Genomic DNA, 23214 nt, shown 5'->3' on the forward strand with positions numbered 1-23214 from the left:
AAGGTGGACGTTCAATCGACTGAGCCACCCAGGCACCCCTCCCACCATGTTTTTAAAGGAAACTTTTATAGCTTTGCCATTTTGTTCCTCCCTGGGCCAAGTGTTTAAACATAGCAAAAGGTGAATAGAGTCCTAAACGAATAAAGCTAACGGGGATACACATGAGTCTGTGGTTTTTAAAATTCCGACAAAGACTTTGGATACTAATTGTCTTACAAAACCACCTGCCCAAGATTACCTGAATGGAAAAGGAAAAATGAAAGCAGGTATTTTTTAATTAAACATTTTAACATGTTTATTTTTGAGATGGGGGGAGGAGCAAAGACACACAATCCGAAGCAGGCTCCAGGCTCTGAGCTGTCAGCACAGAGCCTAATACGGGGCTGGAGCCCATGAACCGTGAGATCATGACCTGAGCTGAAGTCAGAAGTTTACCCAACTGAGCCGCCCAGGTGCCCCCAAACAGGTATTTTTACTTCTTTTTCTTTTTTTTTTTTTTTTTTTACTTGAGAGTGAGAGAGCGTGTGTGAACGAGCAAGGGGCAGAGAGAGAGAAAGAATCCTAGGAGGGGGAGAGGGTGAAGGTGAGGGAGAGAGAAGCAGGACTCACCCAAAGCAGGGCTTGTATTTTACCCAAAGCGGGGCTCGTGTTCACCCGAAGTGGGGTTCAAACTCACCCAACGTGGGACTCGAACTCATGGACTGTGAGATCACGACCTGAGCCACAGTCAGATGTTAACGAATGAGCCACCCAGGCACCCTGAACATGGCAGCTGGGACTGATGACCAGAAACCACACCACCTGTATTTCTCTAGTCCAGATTTCAAGTATTTTTTTCGGATTTAACCCACAGGCCATCGAAAATTCAGAGAAATTTCAGCATCCAAACAATATGACCTTGGCTGCTCTTGAAACAGTTCAAAAATCTTTTATTAAATGATAGCGTTGAAAATAAGGGGTAGGAACACAGCCTCCGGCATATGGTCCCCATCAGGTGGTGGCACAGGTAGGTCTTGCTGGACGGGGAACAGGAAGCCCCAGGCGAGGGCCCAACACAGCACGTGCTCCGTACACACCTTCCCAACGAACAGCCAAAAAATCAAGCCAGCAGGCCGGAGGGTGGGGCTCGTACGGGCACCGGAAACCCTCCCCAGCCAGTACCCAGACATCTCTGCACGCGCTCCTGAAATCCTGACAGATGAAGGGCATCTTCAGGCAAGCCACGGGGATGCTGAAGAATGCTGCAGCCAAGGTCCTCTGACGGCAAGGGTATACCCCGCTTCACCATTTGTTGAAGTCTGATAGAAAGCCCAAAACGGAACCCACGTGACCATCTGTTCTCTGAAGAAGCGTGGCCATGTGAGGGGAGGTACGTCCCAGACAACGGAAGCCGGGCCAACCAGTGACAGCTGAATCTGTTTCTGGTCGCTTGCAACTGGCCCCCTTGGGAAAACCGAGATAGAAACAGCGGCACAGGACCTCTGCATGGAAAAGGAGAATGTTCCACAAGACTGGTTGTGCTGAGTAGGGGAGGGGGTACATTGATATACAGTGGGACTTCGGGGCACCTGAGTGGCTCAGTCCGTTAAGCGTCCAGCTTCGGCTCAGGTCATGATCTCGTGGTCCGTGGGTTCGAGCCCCGCGTCGGGCTCTGTGCTGACAGCCCAGAGCCTAGGGCCTGCTTTGGATTCTGTGTTTTCCTCTCTCTGCACCTCCCCTGCTCACTCACTCTCTCTCAAGAATAAACATTAAAATAAATAAGTAAATAAATAAATAAATGGGACTTCAATGAGCATTACGTGAAATCATAAAAAAAACACATCTTTTCCAGAAAGTCTGGATTACAGGAAAACACAGGGGGCACCAAATGACCTGGACGATGATGTGGTGAGATGCAGTTTTATTCACACTGAGGCTATTCCTGTGAGGCCTGGATTTGATCTCCATGCCCACAGACCTGATTCTGGGCAGGGAAATGAGGACCAATGAGCTTCTTAATCATTCACAGGCAGAAATCAGCCACTGCCCAGTGAAGCCAAGAGTGTGGGTGCAGGGTAAGAGCAGACGTAAAGGACCCCCTAACTCCACAGCCCCTGGACGCAAGAACCGAGTCCTACATGCGTCAAAAAAATCCCACGCAGAAGTTTTTATTTGGCGCCCAAGAGAGCTGAGGGGTACTGGCTGAGGTTAGCTTAGTGTGGACCACTCAAAATTAATGTAGGAAAGTCCTCACGAGATTATAGGGCCTTTAAAGTTTCCCAGTTTTTCAGATTTGAAGAGCTTCCTTAGATATTTACATCTATGTTTTCCCCCAAGTAATTTCCTCTGTTGCAAAGATTTTAAGGGTCTGGTTCCTGGGAAGCTAGGTTAATTGCTTGGTTTGAGGGCTGTGTTACACCTTCACTTAAAAAAGAAAGAAAAGAAAAAAGAAAAAAAATCTTCAAAAGAGCCCCTCAGTTCCTATTTCCTCATCTAACCATCTTCTCTTGAAAATCTTCTAAAAATGGATTCGTTGCAACACTGGGAACATGGGATCATCTCAGGATGATGTGAGAACGCAGGTTATCCAGACAGCAGGCTGGAATGTGGACGAGGCAGGGCAGACCCCACAGTGAGGTGAAGGGACCAGCGCCCGGAGCCTGCTGGGGCACACGGGAGAGGAGGGACCCACGCTGCCCTCATCAGGGACCACTTCCCCCCAGGGCACCACACTCTAGCCTTCTGCATGCAACTAAGCTCACTCACTTTTCCTTCCATTTGCATGTGCAGTTAATGACCTCCATCTAGAGAGTTCTCCCACATTCTTTCCCACCGTCCATGCTGAACTTGAAAGTACCTATCTTGCTGAAGTTTTCTCAGACTCCACTCACGGTATACAGTTCTCCCCTGATGGCTTGGGTCAAGTTCTGTAATTATGTGTGTGTCTGCCCTCTCTCAAGAACTCTGGCAGGGATCTTATCCTAATCATCTTTGGAATCCAAGGGCCTGGCCGTGGGGCTCATCAACAGTAGGCATTCAGTGAACATTTGCTGAATAAATGCCTTCAGCGTCGTTTCCAGCTTTACCATATTCTCCAACCTGCAGAAAGCAGGTCAACCACTGATCTCCTTCATTATTGTTTCCTGGCCGATGGGATGCCCCCTCCTTTTTTTAATGTTTATTTTTGAGAGAGAGTGAGAGACAAAGTGCTAGGGGGGAGGGGCAGAGATGAGACACACACAGAATCCGAAGCAGGCTCCAGACTCCATGCTGTCAGCACAGAGCCCAACGCGGGGCTCGAAGCCATGAACCACAAGATCATGATCTGAGTTAAAGTTGGACACCCAACCAACTGAGCCACCTAGGTGCCCTGAAGCCCTTTTCTGATAGCACTCCTATGATCTTACGTGTGGAATGTTAAACTTGCATTTTGAATTAGAACTCTGACCTGAGCTCCAGCAAAGCTCTTCTGAAGCTACAAGCTGTCTGTAAACGAAAGGCCCCCCACCTGGTGGGAACCGACCACTCCCCACACCACTGCTGACAAAGTCAAGGTGGACAAGCGCCTTCAGGGCTGGCACAGCCCCCATGGAGCCTAAACAAAGGTGTTTAGTATTGACTTATCTCAAATGTCTGCTTTACAAGCCCTTTGCCCCCTCACTGCCAGCTTCCGCCTTGCTGTACTCTCAAAAGTAGAGAGGGGTGCCTGGGCGCCTTGGTTGAGTGTCCGACTTCAGCTCAGGTCATGATCTCGCGGTTTGTGAGTTCGAGCCCCGCGTCGGGCTCTGTGCTGACAGCTCAGAGCCTGGAGCCTGCTTCGGATTCTGTGTCTCCCTCTCCCTCTGCCCCTCCCCTGCTCACGCTCTGACTCTGTCTTTCAATAATAAATTAATGTTAAAAAAATTTTTTTTTAAAAAGTAGAGAGAAAACCAGAAACTAGATAACACTTTTTACTTTCAAAGAATGTACTGGAGGCAAAGTGTAACCAATAAAATATGATACAAAAAGTGAGTTATTATTATGTATTTCTCTGTCTGAAGTCTCATGCCTTCTGGGTCGCTGACTCGACATTCCATTTTAAGTCCACGAGACCAAGGATGGGAAGCAAAGGTGCGCGTGGAAATTCACAAAGTGCCACACGGGGCGTCTGTGATGTCCAAAGACGACTCAGTAACTCCCTGTTCTGGTTCACTGCAGGAGGTCTTAAACTGCTTGTCTTCTACAGGTGGTGTTCTAGCAGATTCTCCACAGTAGAGCTCTCAGCTCGAGGAGTCTGGTTCCTCAGGGCCAGGGCGAGAGATGGATAGTCCCTTTGTGAGGCTGCAGACGGCCTCAGGATACAGAAGCATCCAGAGGGAAAGCCAATCACTCATTTCGTTTCCAATCGAACATCTCCCGGGGGCACACGCTCTACCTGCTGGCGGGAGAGGTGATATGTGCAGGGAAGCAAAGCAGGCAGAGAACTATTATTCATTTATTCCTTCAACAGGCGTTTCTGTGCCTACCTCTGTTCTTGATACTGGCTTGCTAAACAAAGAGGAAAGAGACGCTGTGGTCCTGTCCTATATCCCTTTCCAGATGAGGGGGGGAGGCAGACGTGCGGAGGCAGGGCTGTGGCAGGGATATTCACCTGTACGTGGGACGCGGGGCCGGGAGGGCGCAATTCTGCAGGAGGGGAGGGGTATACGTGCAATGCTTTATGGGGAAGGGGAGACTTCAGCTGAATCCTGAAAAGTGTGCAGTCTTCATGGAGCAGGATGGGATGGGGAGTGGAGGGAATGTTCCGGAAACAGGCAGGGAGGTCGAGCAGCTCTGCAGGAAAGTGGGAAATGAGCTGGCGGTCAAGGACAAGTCACTGGAGCCTCGCTGATGACAAGTAGCCAGCACCTACTCTCTGCCCAGAGGGTGAGGTTTTCTTTGTGAGCCACTGGCCCGTTGTCTTCAGCAGAGAAGGTCAATCTAGGCACTTAGTAACTGTTTCCTCAGTTGGACTGCAAACCCAAAGAACTGAGGGACCGAGTTAACACTTTCTGCTCTTCCCTTCCCTTAATCCTTTCTCCCTTGACATATGCATGAAGAGAAGACTACGGCCTGGAAAAGCTGACTGGATGATAACGAGAACACCCCCCAAACTAAAGGGTCCGCTGGCTCTTTCCAAGTAGACAGTGTTCTTCTCAGAAAAGCCCGAGGACTGAGCACAAAGCAGCGATCTAGAGACATACAGAGATCTGAAGAGACTTCTGGAGAGACTCCACTCACAAGATACACCAAGGGGAGTTCCACTGGGACCGTTCATTCATTTGTTGAACGTGGAAATTCTGACAGCGTCTGAGGAGGCCCTGACCCCTGGCCTGCACCCAGGGAGCCCCTTGCTCAGCAGGGGAGACAGACGGACACACAAACGCAGGGTGTCCTCTGAAAGCGTGGCCACTGGGTCCTCGAGGAGAACAGAAGTCACAGTAACACAAAAGCAGCCGCCACTGAGCTGACCACCCACGACGTCACTGTCCACCTCGACCCCTCTCTCCGGCCCACGTCTCTGGTGGCCGGTCTCTGTTGGGGCTCTTGGGACCATGTGGTGCTAACAAGGCCACAAAGAAAACAAAACGGAAAGCCAGAAGCCTACAGGCACGCCGCAGAGCAGAAGAGCGAGTACTTCTACGGTAAATAAAAAGCAGGATTTTAGAACGAAGCAACGGGCCCCGTTGGAGGACTGCTCCAACCAGCCACGGATAACTGGGAGAGTTGGTGGAGTAACACCAGCTCAAGAGGCGGACACTAACCTAGCAAGAAGGATGGGACCAGGGGTGCTTTGAGAAAGCATGACTGGAATATCAAATCCATTAAGGGAGGCCCTTGAGAAAACTGTAGCAGCCCTCACATGTCTTTGCTGACACCGTCCTCTTTACGACTAGAAGGATCCCTTCGGATCACGCTGCGGACGTCACCATGTGAACTGAAGAAGGGTTCTACTGCATACGTTCGATGGCTTTTTTTTTTTTAAGTTACAACTCCTCAAATCAATACTTCTCCTTTGTTTTAAGAATTCACAGGTAGGTGAGGGGCGCCTGGGCGGTTCAGTTGGTTGAGCATCCGACTTCGGCTCAGGTCATGATCTCGAGGTTGAGGAGTTTGAGCCTCGCCTCAGGCTCTGTGCTCACAGCTCGGAGCCTGGAGCCTGCTTCGGATTCTGTGTCTCCCTCTCTCTCTGCCCCTCCCCCGCTCATGCTCTGTCTCTGTCTCAAAAATAAATATAAAACATTAAAATTTTTTTTTAAAGAATTCACAGGTAGGTGAAATTATAACCTACATGTTGTTAGTCAAAAGATAAAGCAACTAAACTTCTGTTTATAATTTTTAGTATTGTTTTTCAAGATCGGGTTCTAACTAAATCCCCTCTTGCCTCCCCCCATACTTTGAAATTTTGGTCCTCCTTTTTGTTTTATGTTTATTTATTTACTTTGAGAGGGAGTCAGAATGCACGAGTAGAGGAGGGGGCCTGTTGGTTGGTGGAAATAAAAAATTCCTAAGACACAGGATCTGGTCTTCATATCCAACACGATCTGGCTTTCCAATATTAGGGTCTGTTTCCAAAAGCACAATGTGAGTCTAGGGAACATAAGGTCCATTTGTCCTTGGAAAGAGGCTGGGATAAAGAACAAAGAAGAAGGCTGGCATGTTTTAATTTTATAATGTGGCAGAACAAGTAAAGCTCTCGAGGTTTCAAGATAGCAAGATAGCAGAAGGCTCCAGCCGCAGGAGCGGGCAGACCAGCATCTGAATCCTGCTCCCCCACTCACTGCTCTGACTCGGCGCCTTTACTCATCCTTCTCTGCTCCTCCTGAGAATTGAGGAAACCGGTTACTACCCACCTCCTGGGGCGGACATGAGGATTCATCGGCGACCACGTACACAGGGCACCAGCTCAGGGCCTGTGTATGCACAAGGCACACAACCAACGTTGACGAGTCTTTTAAGATTCCAGCAGCAACGACAATCGCTTCCCCCCGTGGCGGAGTGTTCACCAGGATAACACGTACCCATGGAGATGCTTTCCTCGTCTCCCTCTTCTTGTTTCCTTCCTTAGTAAACTTTGACACACGGCTAAAATTAAAAAGCACGTAGAAGGCTCTCTAAAATCATACTACAATAGACTCTAAATTAATTTATAGGCCCCCAGACTCTTACTGGTATCTTGGTGAGAACCGCACATTCCTAGCTACGGCTGGGGGTATATACAACAACCGTGTGTGATTTCTGGCATGCCCGCCGTCTCCCAGTCCAGACAGCATCTTGCATCACGAGGGTTGAGGGTGATGCTATCATGGCGAGGGAGTTCCAAAAAAAAGAATCAGGTGCATATGCAGACGTTAATTTACAACAAAGCCACCCCAAGACCTACCGAGATACCTTTCCGTGAGGACCTTGGTAAAGATTCCGGCTGGCTCTAGCCAACCTTGACTAGTCCCAGTACACGTTGGTCATTTCTTCCAAGGAAACTCAGTGACAAAAATTCCACATTGACAAAAGGTAGGAGAAAGTAATCCTTTAAAAATGACACAGTTTTACCAAATGTGTGACTGGGTTATTTAGTAATTTCACCTGTGTAGAGCGAGACGCAGCACCTGAGAATAAATTTTTTTTTATTTTATTTTAATTTTTTTAACATTTATTCTTTTTGAGAGAAAGACACGAGTATGAGCGGGGGAGGGGCAGAGAGAGAGGGAGAACAGAATCCAAAGCAGGCCCCAGGCTCCCAGCTGTCAGCATAGAGCCCGACGCAGGGCTCGAACCCATGGACTGTGAGATCATGACCTGAGCTGAAGTCGGACGCTCAACTGACTGAGCCACCCAGGCACCCCTAGTTTTTTTTTAAAGTCACCAAGCAACCCACATACCCCATGAGGCCCAAGCACCAAGTGCTCATGGACCTTCTTCACTAGCGCTATGAACTGTGTCCCCTCAAATTCAGATGTTGAGACCCCAGCATCCAGTGGGGTAGTATGAGGAGACGGGGCCTTTGTGAGGTAATTAGGTCGCAGGGATGGAGCCCTCGTAATGGGATTAGTGCCCGTACAAGAAGAGACACAAAAGAGCCTCCTTCCTGTCTCTGCTCTCCATGGTGCGAGAACACAGCAAGAATGTGGCCGTCTGCAAATAAGGAAGGGGGTCTAAACCAGTAGCTGACCATGCAAGCACCCTGATCTCAGACTTCCCAGGTTCCAGAACTGTGAGAAGTAAATACGTTTGTTTTTTTTAAATATGTTTGAGAGAGAGAGAGAGAGAGAGAGAGAACGAGAACGTGTGCACGAGGCAGGGGAGGGGCAGAGAGAGAGAGGGAGAGAGAGAATCCCAAGCAGGCTCTGTGCTGTCCACACAGAGCCCAATGTGGGGCTTGATATCACGAGACCCGGGAGATCATGACCTGAGCTGAAATCAAGAGTTGGATACCTAACCGACTGAGCCACCCAGGCGCCCCAATTTGTTGTTGAAGTCACCCCGTCTGCGGTGTCTTTCTTACACAGCAGCCCAGACTGACTAAGACAACCAGACACCTTTCACTAAGTACCTGTTGACTCCCATTTTAAAATACAACTTTAGGGGCGCCTGGGTGGCTCAGTTAGTTAAGTGGCCGACTTCAGCTCAGGTCATGATCTTGCGGTCCGTGAGTTCGAGCCCCGCATCGGGCTCTGTGCTGACAGCTCAGAGTCTGGAGCCTGTTTCAGATTCTGTGTGTGTCCTTCTCTCCCTGCCCCTCCCCCACTCGTTTTGTCTTTCTCTCAAAAACAAATAAACAATAACCATTTTTTTTTTAAACACAATTTTAACAAGCTCTGAGCAATCACGCCTCAATTTAAAAACTTCCACGGTTCCTGCTTGTGTAGACAATAAATCCCAGACTCCACCCCGGCACTTCAGGCACTCCAAGGTTTGGCCTTAGTTTCTTCACCACTTTTCCCCCTTCCGGTTATTATTCTCTACCATCAAGCCAAACTGAGCTATTTCCTGCTTCCTGTATATAACCTGAGGGTTTTTGTGCACTGCCCTTGTCCATGTTCTTGTCTCAACTGCACATGCCCATGAGCCTCCAAAGCTCCATTTCCAGTGTTACTTCTTTAGTGAAATCTTTCCTATTCTCTTCGGTGAGTGGGAGCCCTCTCCCATGAGAATTGCTGATGTGTCACTAGTGCTGTTTTTTTTTTTTTAACGTTTATTTATTTTTGAAACAGAGAGAGACACAGCACGAACAGGGGAGGGTCAGAGAGAGAGGGAGACACAGAATCTGAAACAGGCTCCAGGCTCTGAGCTGTCAGCACAGAGCCCGACGTGGGGCTCAAACTCACGGACCGCGAGATCATGACCTGAGCCGAAGTCGGACACGTAACTGAATGAGCCACCCAGGCGCCCCTCACTAGTGCTGTTCTTATATACGTCACTTTTTCCTTTATGTTTTATTGAAATACTATAGGATAGTTTAATTACAATGCTTTAATAAGCACTATGAGGGCAGGATGTGATTATTTATTTTGAGGGAGAGAGAGAGAATGACCACGTCCATGACGTGAGCAGGGGAGGAGCATACAGAAAGGAAGAGAGAATCTTAAGCAGACTTCACGCCAGCACAGAGCCTGACTCAGAGTTCAATCTCACAGCCGTGAGCCGAGATCACCAGCTCGGAAGCTTAACCAGCTAAGGAACCCAGCATGTGATGATTTGAGGTTTACGAGGTTCTCCAGAAAATATACAACAGGAGCCTCATAAATATGTCGAACACAGGGAAGCACGCACAGACATCGATCCTTTTGTACCGGAGGACAAAGAAGAGACAAAATACAGTGATGCACAGAGTTGGTCCTGAACCCACGTAGCACTGCACTTATGGGCTCACACGGTATCAGTACCCAAGTGCAGATCAGGGTTCTGTTCTCTGATCCTTGATCACGGTCTCTTTGCTTGTCCGACACTGCTTGCAAATCACATGTCCTCATGTGACGAGTATTGTGGATACGACAAGAACTCTCAAAGGTAGCATTTCAAACAGACCATAATCAAGCACTTGGTCATTCAATTCCTCACCAGGCTGACCACTCCGGTTCTATTTGGGATTTCAAAGGCGTGGTTGCCTGTGGCAGGTGATGGGACATAACCTTCTGCTCTAGGGACTGTGTGGGGCTTCGCGAGTTCCGGCATCCCCGAATAGCTTTTTTGCTGCGCATCTTGGTTGACCCAGCTTTACCCCCTTTCTCAAATAAACACACATTGTTTTCCTCACTGATTTAAGTTGTTTTAAATTCGCCCTGCTCCATGTTAGAGTTATAAAAAAAGAAACAAATATATGATTAGGTTTCTCTTGCTCCAAGACATGTTTGTGCTTTTGAAAATTGAAACCGGTTAAGAAATCCGTAATTACTCTCAATTCAAACTATATTATCAATGCACATTTCTGTTTCCTTAATGTGGTGAAGTAGGAAAGTTAGCACAGGCATTGTAGGGGCATAATTATGTCATTAAAATGATAATAGCCTGGGCCTAATGAAGTGTTTTATATACACATTTATAATGGATTCAATTAATACCAACGGAACATTTTGAGATAACTGTCGGTTAAAATATTCTAACCATTTTTATTCTCTCTTTTCCCATGGGGGGGTGGGGGGGAGCGGCAGGGCAGGTGCTCCCAAGCCCTGGACCACCTTGGACCTCAGAGACAGCCTTGCAATGCAGGCGTCTCCTCAAAGAGAGGCATTCTCACTGTCAGCAAGCAATTCATTTTATTACCATCAAAAGGGCCTTAAGCTTCTGAAGCCACCGTCTCAAAGGCCAAAAAAAAAAAAAAAAAAAAAAAAAAAAAAGGCCGAATTAACTATTAACCAGTGTCATTATTTTAAGTCGAGATAACTTACCAGCTGATAAAGCCCATCCAGAAATACAGGTTATCTTTTACCCTTTGAAAGGGCCTCACTCTAGGTGTTTGAAATGCATTACAATTTGTGATGGACAAGTGAGGGAGCCAACCTCTTATTTCCCCATCAGGGGCCTGCACTTTCCTTCCCAGACCTCCAGACCTGAGTTCCGTAAGAGGAAAAACCGAAGTCACTTGTAGTTTACGTTAAGCGATGCAGCCAAGAGCACGTTATTTGCTGTAATAACACATCACCTACCAAGGACAGCCGCCATTTCTGGAAGGCTTACTATGTGCCGGGCCCTGGTCAGGGTACGTTAGGCCCATCACCTTGTCTAGCAAAGCAGTTCCTAATGTGTAAGACACCAAGCTCACTCATCGTCATTAGCATCGTGAAAGCAAAAGACACGACACAGAGAACAGAAGGGGAGGCCACGGGACCCACAGTCACTCTTTTATTAGAACACAGTGCTGCCGGGGAGGAAGCAAAGAGCCCAGCATCTACGTGATCAAACGGCCTCCTCTCTCTACAGGTCGTCCTGACCTTCCAAGCAACAGGCGGACCTGGCTGCATTTCCCACCCACCCTGGGGAATGCCCACTCTCCTGCTCTGTTCCTATACCCTGAGCACGGAGGGAAGCGCAGAGAATTTACAATCTCACAGCACGAGGGTTAGAACGCCGGGGGCGACGAGGCAAACATCATTCTGAAGCCCTGGGATCCACCTACCTCTTCATCGTGACACTCGAACTGGTACATCCAAAAATTCTCCATCTCTCCAGGTGCTATCTGGGCAGCAGGGAGAGCTCTGGTGCCTCTACTTGTGAGCTGAGGCTAACTCCTGACCTCAGCGCCCGTCTGGTGGACTGTTTCCAGGGTGTTAGATGCCCGAGTCGATAATGCAACTTGTAACAGGAGATGTGACCACCTCCTGGGGTGTCTGGCTCATCGGCATTAACCCCTGGGCGCCCGAAAGGCCCCCAGCAGTCGTATGTCACTGGTCGCGCGCCATCACCTGATGTCTGTGAGAAGGGGCCCGCCTACCCCTTCTGGCAGTGACGCCTACTATTTCTGGGGAAAATAAACTCGGATCTGAGGTGCAACCAGAAACTTTCACACACTCTAAACTCTGCTACGTTTATAGAACCTGTGAAAAAGCACGCAGCTCATGTGTAAAGGAGGGGTGGAAGGTGGGAAACGGGGGCTCTCTCGGTGCCTGCATCAGAATGCACCTGGGCACATGGTGCCATGCAGGGCCCATGCTTCTGCAGGCCAGGACGCTGAATGTAGACACGCCACCCTGTACATTTGCTGCGTGCCCCCAACATCCTTGCACTGCACCCCGAGTAAGGGGGATGTGGCAGGCGAGCCCTACAAACACACCAAAGAAAGCTGTCCCCAGGGCCAGCATGGTTTGACCCAAATCAACAGGTAATCTCAAGTCAGGCTCAAGAGCTGGGCCATGTCCACTGGCCCTGGGCAGAGGAGAGGAAGGTCAAGACAAATGCAGGTGGAAAAACGAACTGGAGGAAGCTCATGGAAACAGGTGGCCAGGGTGGTTCCGAGGGCTGAAGATGGGACACAGACCTCCCAGCGCCAATCTACCTCGTAACAAGCCATGGCAATGGGGAAGGACACGGGTGCAAGAAAGAAGGAGGGCCCGGAGCACCCGCGAGACTCAGCCTTAATGCGGGCTTCAGCCTTTCTTCTCACCAAGCCCTTTATCACACATGCTGACAGGTCTTTCTCTGCGTCTACTTGGTTAGTGAGCTGTGATAGGGTCAAAAGGTAGAAAAAAGAGAAGGCAAGGACCTGAACAGTTCACAGCTGCAAAATCCACCCATGCTGTGGCTTCCTGTGCTGTGGCCAACTCTGCAGGCCAGAGTTGGAAACAGGGTGTCCTTCTCTCCCCCTCTTGCCATGTTTCTGGCCATGCCTGCTGGCAGTCGGACTGCACCTACTATAATCCAGGTCAGTGTGATGCAATTCCTATGGCTGTCGGTCCCCATTCAAGAAAGCTCCTTTCAAAATGGCGAGCAGTGCAGGAGCCCATTTACAGCACTGGGCATCTCTCAAATGCTTTCTTCTTTCCATTAACTAGTTAAAAGACAGAAAATCTCTGGGTGTTGATTCTCAAGTGTCCAGATTGAACACTCCCCACCTGTGGACTCTCCCGAACTCATGGGAGAAGCCATTTCCCCCACTATCATCCTTCAACATTGCTTTGGTTTGGATTCGTGAACCACTGAGGGCAGGCTGAAGCCATTACAATCTTCACTGCTGCTATGGAAAGCTTATAATATGTTCAGTTATTTAACCAGAGAACCACCATAATCAGACAAACTATGAAGAAAACCACTAGGCCTTCGGCAAAGTTACAGAAAATGTCTACGCCTAGTATCCTGTTGGCACACAGAATTCAGAATTCTTTCCCTGGCTCTCTTATTTTCATTCTTTCCTTCCTTTAATGTTCAATCAGCACCTGAAACCTACTTAATTATTCACCACGGCCTTCTCCATACTTCATCAATAATAGATAAAACCTGTGATGGAAAACGACCGGCAGCAAGGGGCTGGTTGAGACCGGAGCATAAAGAATCAATCCACACTCCACACCTGAGGGAGAAGTCCGGGCAACAAGAAGAGAGCCGGCCTCAAGGGCTGTTCCCTCCTGCATGGATCTCTTAGTCCAACGAGACCTTCGACTCTGTGCCTCTCAGCCTCTTCTGCATCATGGTATACGGAAGTGATAAATTCATACAACACACTGGGTCCAGAGCCTGGATGATGCTTCCAGGGTGGAATGCAACATGCCCAATGGCCCAGGTCACCCCCAACCCCAAAGTTCAGTGGGGATCATGAGGACACTGATCAAAAAGCTCTGCCCTGGAGCGCCTGGGCGGCTCAGTCAGTTGAGCATCTGACTTGGGCTCAGGTCATGATCTCACGGTTCGTGGGTTCGAGCCCCATGTCAGGCTCTGTGCTGACAGCTTGGGGCCTGCTTTGGATTCTGTGCCTCCCTCTCTCTCTGCCCGTCCCCTGTTCATGCGCTAAGATAAACACTGGAAAAAAAATATTGAAAAAAAACCACTCCAACTTATGAAGGAGTCTTTATAGCAAATTCCTTTGACACTGGCAGACCCTTGAGAATAAAGATAAAATCCTCTCCTCGTGAAGAATCCTTCAGGACAATCCCTCCTGTGCCCCACGCCCATAGGCTGTCCTGAGTCCCAGCTCCTCCGACGTGGCTGCCCCGCTCACGTCTGTGCTGGCCCACGCACCCAGGCTGCTTCACACCTTGTTGGCCACTTCCGGATCAGCAGATCTGCCTCTTCTCAGCCAGACAACGAAACAGATACAGCCTCAGAGGTGGGAGAGGCCAACAAGGTCAGCTGGGGGTGGACAAGCCGTGCTGTGTCCTCGGGTTTTAAGTCCACCATTCCTTTGCTGGCATGTGACAGACACGAGATGTGGTAGGCAGACTTCGCAAATGGCCCCGTGAGCCCCATCCCCGGGTGTCCAGACACTGTGTGATCCCCTCCTTAGGGAGGGAGCGTGGGCTAGTGACTTAGCCTAAGCAATAAAATACAGCATAGGTGATGGGCTGTCACTCTGTGAGTGCATTACGACAGGCTGTGACATCTACCTTGCTATCAGCCTCTATGGCCTTCTCATCTTGCTTGCTTTATCAAGTAAGTTGCCCTACAGGAGAGTGCCCGTGGGGCACCGAGGATGCCGCCGGCTGGCAGTCAGGTGGGAACTGAGGCCTGGAGTCCAATAGCCCCTTGAGGAGCTGAATCCTGCCAAGAAGCAAATGACCTTGGGAATAGGTCTCTCCCCAGTAGAGCCTGAAGGCTACTGCAGGCCGGGAACACTTGACTGCAGCCTCTGAGAGACCCTAAAGGAGAGGACCAGCCAAGCCAGGCCAGATTCCTGACCGCAGACGCTGTGAGATGACCACTGTGGTTTGTTTTAGGTCAGTGTTCTGGGGCAATTTGTTACTGAGCAGGAGATAGCTGAGACACTTACATAAGGTTTCAGATGAAAGCATCGTGAACAGAGGAGGCCTGGAGGGGTCTGGCTGAGGGCGCACGGAAGGACTAGCCTACAGTGGCTCGTAAACTCTGCACAGGCAGGGTCTGTGTCTATTCCAGGCAGAGCCTGTGTCTCAGTTGCTGCTATATCCCCGGTGTCTTGCACAGTGCCTGACCCATAGGAGCAACGTGAAGATATTTACTGAACGAGCTGATGAGAAATTGTGAGACAGGCTTTGATCTGTGACCTGGGCCAGTGATTGAAACTCATTCTGGTTCACCAAGAAAATGAAGCAGAAGAGCGTAGCTGTGTGGCCGGGCCCCGTTTCTTATTCACAGACGATGCCCTGTGTGTAGCTGGTGCTTAATGAAACCTGAAAGTGTTAGCAGGGGAACAAGTGTAACAACTCAACCCAATCACTGTATGGTACTTGGCACAGCAGAGGTTTAGGAACATTTGTTCCTTTCACATCACTCACTTCAGGAAAGCTTCCTGTTGGGGAGGTCTGCTTGGTGAAATACACTGGGGCCCATCTTTGCTCTCCAGGTAGATCCTTTGTTCTAAGGTTATTCCTCTAGATAATCTTCTGGGATGTCGACCTAGAGGGTCTGCCAAGCACCCCCCCCCCAACTTTTTGTGAACATAGAAAAAGGAACAAAGTTGGCTTTAATGGTCCACGCTGGGATGTACACTCTTCCACGGCAGGCCAGGAGGACACTCTGAGATGAGGAGGCTTACAGTCTAGTCCTTTCCAGAACACAAACGGGAACAGAATAGAGCTAACTATTCCAGTGCAATGTTCCCCTCCCCCTCTCCCCATCACCACTCCCTCCCTCACATGCCAAGAATACACTTCTTCCAGCCAGGGATTGATCCACTTGGGGGAAACCAAGGCCCTCAGTGAACATCTGTCCATCCTAAAGCCTGTCTACTTGACTTCAGATCCTATCTCAACTCCATCCCTTGCTATTCAGATCCTGGAAAAACTACAGCTGGCTGGAACTCCCTGGGGAGGTGTGGACTGGCGAGGGGCAACCTCTCAGTTCAAAATACCTTAACAGGAACCCTTCACAAAAACAGACTCCTTCAGCAGCGGAACAATTGTTTCCTTTGCCCTTGTATGCTTGAGAATACAGCTGGAAGGTCAACAGGAGAAGATGCCGCTAACAAGTCTTAATGAATTAGCATGTGCACTTGACCTTGGTCAATAGTTTCCTAGCAACAGTCAAAAAAAAAAAAAATCCACCAAGGCTGATGCTGATTTCAAGGCATGGGAAGAAGAAGAGAGGACAAGGAGGAGGTGACTCAAGGCATCCAAGGCTGAGAGGAAGCCAGGGCACCTCTCCACCCTCATTCGTTGTCTTTCTCAAAACTAAAAAAAAAAAAAAAGTGGGTGCAAAAGTGCACATGATCAGGGCAGGTGTTAACATCGAGCCCTCACTTTCCAGGATTTGGGCATTATTGCCTTCTTGGCTGGCTTCTAAGAAGTGTTAGTGTTCAAATGTCCTGCTGCCTCAACAGACTTTCTCCAACCAGCCTCTCAAATGGAGGACGCCCATAAAAGGCAAATGTTACCTGAACAGGGTGGTCTGTGTTGCCACTAGCACGAATTAGCAGCCCAGTGTGACTTAATCAGACAGCCCTGGAAAACAAGGCTGACCATACGGTGCTGCTGCAGGCGGAAAGGGGGACCTCGGGTCACTGCGGTGCCTCACCAGGGTGGGCAGCACAGCGAGGGCTCACGCGGGCTCCGAGCGCTGCGGGGAAGCAAAGGGAAACACCAGCACAGAGAAGGTGAAGAAGGGGTGCTATGGGCGACTCCGTCTAATTCACAATTTGCCAATGGCCCACCCTAAATATTTCGTGAGCTCCGACCTACGAAAGCAACGAATACACTACACTTGTGCTTCTCAAGTCACATTTCCGCAGGGGACTCTGTGTCTGGGAAATCCCCTTCTGTCACGGGTCACCCTGGGGAATAAACCTAACTCATTTTACTGACGAGGAAACTAGCTTGAGGAAGAGAGCAGCTGAACGTAACCGCGGCAGATCCGCTGCAGGGCCAAGATTTACACATAACGAATACTTAGTGGGCGTCTACTTTGGGTGACGTGCTCTGATACAAGACGAGGAAAGGACGCTGTGCCTTCAGCTGACTGACAGTGAATCAAAGAGGCAACAGGCTCATGCTTTACGAGACAGGAGAAAATAAGGTCATAAAGGATTAAGTGTTAGACTGTAGTCCACAGTTTAAGTTGGTGGTTACCAATTCTGAGCGGGCCTGAGAAATACTAATCCCAACACCCAACATCCTGATCTAATCAGGAAGCTTGGAATCTTGGGAATCATCTATTTAGAGAGTGGGGCCTTGGTGCCACTGAATGGGACTGTGGTGTGGACAGAAGTGAGAGCCTGTGTGTCAGATGTGCGGCATGGGAGCAAGTTTGGGTAAACAGAAGTAAATTTGGAATTCATAAGTACAAAGCCAACGAGTGAGGTGAGTCTAGGTGCTGGGGGATGGGAATCCTCACACACCGAAGGAGCCATGTGGTCTCGAGCCAGTGGGGTCTGTCTAGTCATGCCTGGAATTTACACTAAGAAATTAGTTCCTGGGGGAATCTCTTTGTCTTTGCCCAAGACAAAGGGAATCAGATATCCAGGGTGATTTGCCCTCTAAAGCTCTGTGAAATGCGTCAAAGACATTGACTGGTAGGCTGAGGCCCCTGGGTCACATAACCCAGATATATTCAGCTACTGTGTCTAGAAAACTGAGGCCAAAATGTCCAGCCCAGCTCTGAATTTTCTTCGATCCATTACTCTTCTTTAAAAAAAAAAATTTTTTTTAACGTTTATTTTTGAGAAACAGAGACAGACCACGAGTGGGGGAGGGGCAGAGAGAAAGGGAGACAGAATCCGAAGCAGGCTCCAGGCTCTGAGCTGTCAGCACAGAGCCCAACATGGGTCTCGAACCCGCAAACCATGAGATCACGACCTGAGCCGAAGTCGGACGCTTAACCAACTCAGCCACCCAGGCACCCCCCACCCCCCAATTCATTACTATTAAGTATTTGGTGTCCCGCTGGCAGGGCCTGACCCACTGAAGAAATCAGTTAGGCACACCAAGCACACAGTTGAGTGCCTGTTATCCCAACACCCTCTCTATGGCTATTCTCAAGAAAGTGGCCACTGAAAACTGCCTCAAAGCTAGCGGGTTGAGAGACTGCATTCTGTATTGAGAACATGCTGCCCGTTAGCCTTGTAATGGGAGTGGGTCTCATTTGGAAGATGATCATGTCTATAGATAAATCATATTTCATAATTCCCCAAGACTACAAGGCCCAGGTTTAATTGGGTTACCACTGAATTCAATTACCCATGATATATCTGTTCCTCTCCCTGCACCCTCCCTTCCTCCCCTCTATAGCCCCCATACGCTTACCAGAAAATATTGAGAGCGCACAGTTGGGGGAGCTAACAATTTTTCTAAAGACCTTTGTGAAGTTTCCTGAGCTCCAATTGATTAAGCGGTCAGGTCAGACACACAAACTGTGGCCCTGTGTGCTGAATTTCTATCTGGAAAGTGATGACAGATTTCTCTCTGGCTAAATCATCCCTTTGCTTCCTGGGGGCTCTCCCCATATTCCACACCACAGTGTCACACAGGCACTGGCTAGTGAGACGATCCATTAAGAAGCTGAGAAAGATTCCTCCTGGGAGCGGGATCGAGAGAAGAGGAAAGATTAGAGTCTGGGAGTTAAAAAAAAATCAATCTTCCCATCACTTAATTTCATTCCACACAGCACAAAGTCCAATTGGAGACCTTGCCTTCTGCTGTGCAGATCGGGCAAGAGGTTTGCCCCAGTGATTCCAACGCGGCAATGGTCTGAGGTCAGTGGGGAGACACCTGTTCAGCCCTGTAAACAGGGCCTCTCTGGGGCAGGTGGAATTCTAAAGGTGAGTTAAATAATCAGAGACGATGCCTCAAATCCAGGGGGAGAGAGCAAAAGCACATACTCTCCCACTCCCCCCTTTTTTTTTTCATGACTGAAATTAATTATTTGCGCTCTGAAAGGGATTTCAAGGTCAAGCCTTTTCATTTTGAAGTTTGTAACAGTAAGATCTTCACCTCTCTCAAAAAAATGACTCCGGGCAGTTCAGGTTCTCACAGTTCATGGAAAAATGATTCCTTTTTTTGTTACTGACAACTAAGTTCTGTTACTTCGAACATTACTCCCCACTGGCAGGGATATGACAATCTGCTGCTGGTCCTAAGTTGCAGAATGGGCCGCAAATGTACCCTGGTAAAGGAAGGTATCTCGAACACATTTCATTTTCAAGGTAAAAAAGCATTAACCTAGGGGCGCCTGGGTGGCTCAGTCGGTTAAGCGCCTGACTCTTGATTTTGGCTCAGGTCATGATCTCATGGTTCCTGGGATTGAGCCCCACATCGGGCTCTATGCTGACAAGAGGAGCCTTCTTGGGATTCTCTCTCTCCCTCTCTCTCTGCCCCTCCTCTACTTGTGCTCTCTCTCAAAATAAAAAAAACCATGAACCTAAATAAGTATACAAATCTGAGGAATCAGCGCATCCACATTTGACCTCAGCCGGCGCTGTTCCCACTGTGGTGAATAGTATCCCTGCTTCACGTCCTCCCATACATGCTCAGTGGTTTCCAGACTCAGTGCCCGTTATCCAGCCCACAGCTCCTGAACTCTTCAAACTTTTCACTGTCAAGGTGCAAATCCACTTCCCAATTAGTGTTCTTCAACCCTCCGCCTTGACCTACTTTTCCTTCTTTACTCTTCTGTGTGTGGAGGTGAGCCAAATGGAAGTGTGCGTGCTTCACACACAAAACCTTACATGTGTCTCACCATATGACACAGTGACCATATGACACATTTTCTATAAATCGTGTGAATAGAGATGTTGGCTTTTCTCTCTTTTGTCAAGAAAATGGACAGTATCATTGAGATGATGCTGTACATGAATGATCTCTGAGGGATTCTACTCTTTTATATTTAAAAAAATTTTTTTTAAATGTTTATTTTTGAGAGAGAGACAGAGCATGAGTGGGGGAGGAGCAGAGACAGAGGGAGACACAGAATCCAAAGCAGGTTCCAGGCTCCGAGCTGTCAGCACAGAGCCTGACGCGGGGCTCGAACTCATGAACCCCGAGATCATGACCTGAGCTGAAGTCGGACGCTTACTGACTGAGCCACCCAGGCACCCCTACTCTTTTATATTTTTCATTTAAGGCAAAGAAATGGGTGAATACAGTTTGAAAAGTCAGGCTTTTGGCAAACACCATCGTCCCCTTCCCCATTTTTCCTCCCTCCATGGCCTCATTGCCCAGTCTTTCAGCATTCCTTCTGGGATCTTCCACGCTCGTGCTACCTCACCTTAACTTTTCGATTTTAGCCATTATTTCTTGGCATCTATAAGAGACCAGGATTTACCTCTTTTACACTATACCTTCCCGCATCCTCGTCATGTCATGATTTCCGGCGAATCAATGTTCAGCGTTTATACTCTGAAGACTACGCCTATGCTCCTCCCTGCTGAGACACACGCGGTATATTATTGCATTTCTTGCCTGTGTAACAATTGTTTTTCGCGCAAATAACTGCGCTTTTTCCATTTGCTTCGTTTTCTGCGTACTCATCGATAATTTATGCCAAACTCTGCTAAAACAATCGAAGATTCCTCTCGGTACAAATATATCAGGAAATCTCTCACTTCCAGACTTTGTGGAAACCCTCCGGGTTCTGGCCCACACTGCACTGGCTTATGCCCTGTCCCTCTACACAGCTGTCATCTGGGATCTCCTTCTCCATCACCCAGGGGAGTCCCTCTGTTTCTTTCCTGTGTGGGACCTCATTCCCCCAAGCTTTTTTTTTTTTAAGTTTATTTGTTTTGAGAGAGAGAGAGAGACAGAGTGAGTGCAAGTGGGGGAGGGGCAGAGAGAGGGAGACAGAGACAGAATCCTAAGCAGGCTCCGCACTGTTAGTACAGAGTCCGACGTGGGGCTCGAACTCACGAATGATGAGATCATGACCTGAGCCAAAGTGGGATGCTTAACCTCCTGAGCAACCCAGGCACCCCATATTCTTTCTTGAATTATGCTCCCTTCTCGGGGAGCAATCCTCTAGTAGCCTCCTGAGCAAAGGTACATGGGATGTAAATTTCCTGGGAACCTGCGTATCTGAAAACATGTTGATTCCACCTTCACACTCAACTGGAAATTAGGGGTGTGTAGGCCTGCCAGTTTCCAGCATTGCTTTTGAGAAGATCAATACCATTTTGAGGGTGATCAAATGACGGTGATTCCTGACCATTTGGGACCTGTTATAACTTCTTGGCAAGCCCGCAGGATCCTCTCTTCCTCCTGTCTGTTCTGAAATTTCTGTGCCCCCTGCCTTTTTTAATTTTTACATCATTGTTCTAGGTACCCAGGGCAATCTTTTTGCCGGCAGTTGTCAACATCTTTTGTTTCACAATTTCTCCATTTTATCTATGTTCTTACTTACTTTCCATTCCTTTTGCCTTCATTGTTCTACTTTCTGGATGATTCCCTCAACTTTGTCCTCTTCCTACTGAAAGATTTTTAAAATTTTTAATTTCTGCTATCATATTTGCTAGTCAAAAAATTGGGGGCAGGAATTTTTTTTTTAAAGATGGCATCCTATTCTTTTTTTTTTTTTAACGTTTATTTATTTTTGAGAGAGAATGCAAGTGTGTTAGAGGCAGAGAGAGAGGGAGACACAGAATCCGAAACAGGCTCCAGGCTGAGCTGTCAGCACAGAGCCCGACATGGGGCTGGAACTCACAAGCTGTGACATCATGACCTGAGCCGAAGTTGGATGCTCAACGGACCTAGCTGCCCAGGTGCCCTGATGGTGTCCTATTCTAATTCGATGGCTCCCTTATTTTCTCCTTTCTGAGGATACTAATAAGTATCTTACGGTTTTCCCTCGCTCAGCGCACTGCTTTTATTTCTTCAAGTACCTTGCTCCGTTTGCTTTTTTGTGTCTTTGTCTTTCTTGTTATAGATGTTCTTCAGATGTTTGGTGAGCCTTGGGTGTCCACTCATTTAACAACAGTGGGGCTCCAAAAAGCCCACTGGAAGATTCACGAGAGGCAGGAAACTTCACTGCGGTGAGATCAGGCGGGGACCCAAGTGTTCTGTCGGGAAAGCCCCAAACATGACTATCTGTAGTTAGTTGCTCTTGGGCCTGTCTCCTCTGGGCGGGGGGATGCGGAGGAGGGGAATACTCTAACCTCCTGCAAGGGGCCAGGGGCGGGTGGGTTCTAAGCCTGACAGCTAAGAATTCTAAGGCATTCTCAGCCTCTCTCACTACTTAGTAGGCCCTGTGTTCTCCAAGGTGCCTCATTCCCATTTTCAGCGGTGACTAGTGTCCCTAGGTCCAAGGCTTCTCTGAGTCACCCTTTCCTTTACAGTAAACCTCCCACCCTTTGTGGGGCCGGGGGGCAGGGGGTGGTAACCTGGCGCCTGGGCAGGAGAAGGAATCTAATGTTTCTGGTGACAGACTTTCCAAACCATCTTTTTTTTTTTTTTTTTTTTTTTCAGCCATATGCCAGCCACCTGAGGTATGCGGGGTCTCTAATTCCTGAGCCTTTCTGGGGGAATTCATGGCACGAATCCTCACAGACATTTAGCAGAGTCAACAGAAACCTATCAGTGTATTAGTCGGTATTAATCAGGCCAGGCTGTGTAACAACCAATCCACATCCCCAAGGCTTAGAACAACACAAGTGTATTCCTCTCTCATGCTACATGTCCCCAGGGTCATCAGGGAGCCCTGCTCATCACGGTCCCTCGGGACCCGTGCTGAGAGAGGTTCCGCCATCTTATGCCCCATCATGTTTTTTTTTTTTTCCATATTTTTATTTATATTTGAGAGACAGAGACAGAGACAGCACGAGTGGGGGAGGGGCAGAGAGAGAGGGAGACACAGACTCAGAAGCAGGTTTCAAGCTGTCAGCACAAAGCCCGATGCAGGGCTAGAACTCGTGAACTGCGAGATCGCGACCCGAGCCGAAGTCGGACGCCCAACCGACCGAGCCACCCAGGCGCCTCTGACCCCGTCATCTTAACGTGAGGCTTCAGGGCTCCTGCTCAGAAGGAGCATCGCACATCACCACTCCCACGTCAGAGGCCACGCCCGACTTCCAGGGGGTGGGCGAGAGCGGCACCGGGCTCCCTGTGCCTGAAGGAAGAGGACGACTGGAAGCCCCGGGGAGCACCAAGGTCTCCTGCAGCCAGCCCCACTTGGGGG

The 23214-nt window shown here is 48.9% G+C and overlaps 1 protein-coding gene across 7 annotated transcripts in view; it reads right to left on the reverse strand.

Annotated features, from left to right (window-relative positions):
* APBA1 (amyloid beta precursor protein binding family A member 1) overlaps positions 1–23214 on the reverse strand; it is a 207955-nt gene that overhangs the window by 39879 nt on the left and 144862 nt on the right. The gene's annotated exons all lie outside the window — the stretch shown is intronic.

The sequence above is a fragment of the Leopardus geoffroyi genome, chromosome D4, assembly GCF_018350155.1.
Source record: "Leopardus geoffroyi isolate Oge1 chromosome D4, O.geoffroyi_Oge1_pat1.0, whole genome shotgun sequence".
Taxonomy (NCBI): Eukaryota; Metazoa; Chordata; class Mammalia; order Carnivora; family Felidae; genus Leopardus; species Leopardus geoffroyi.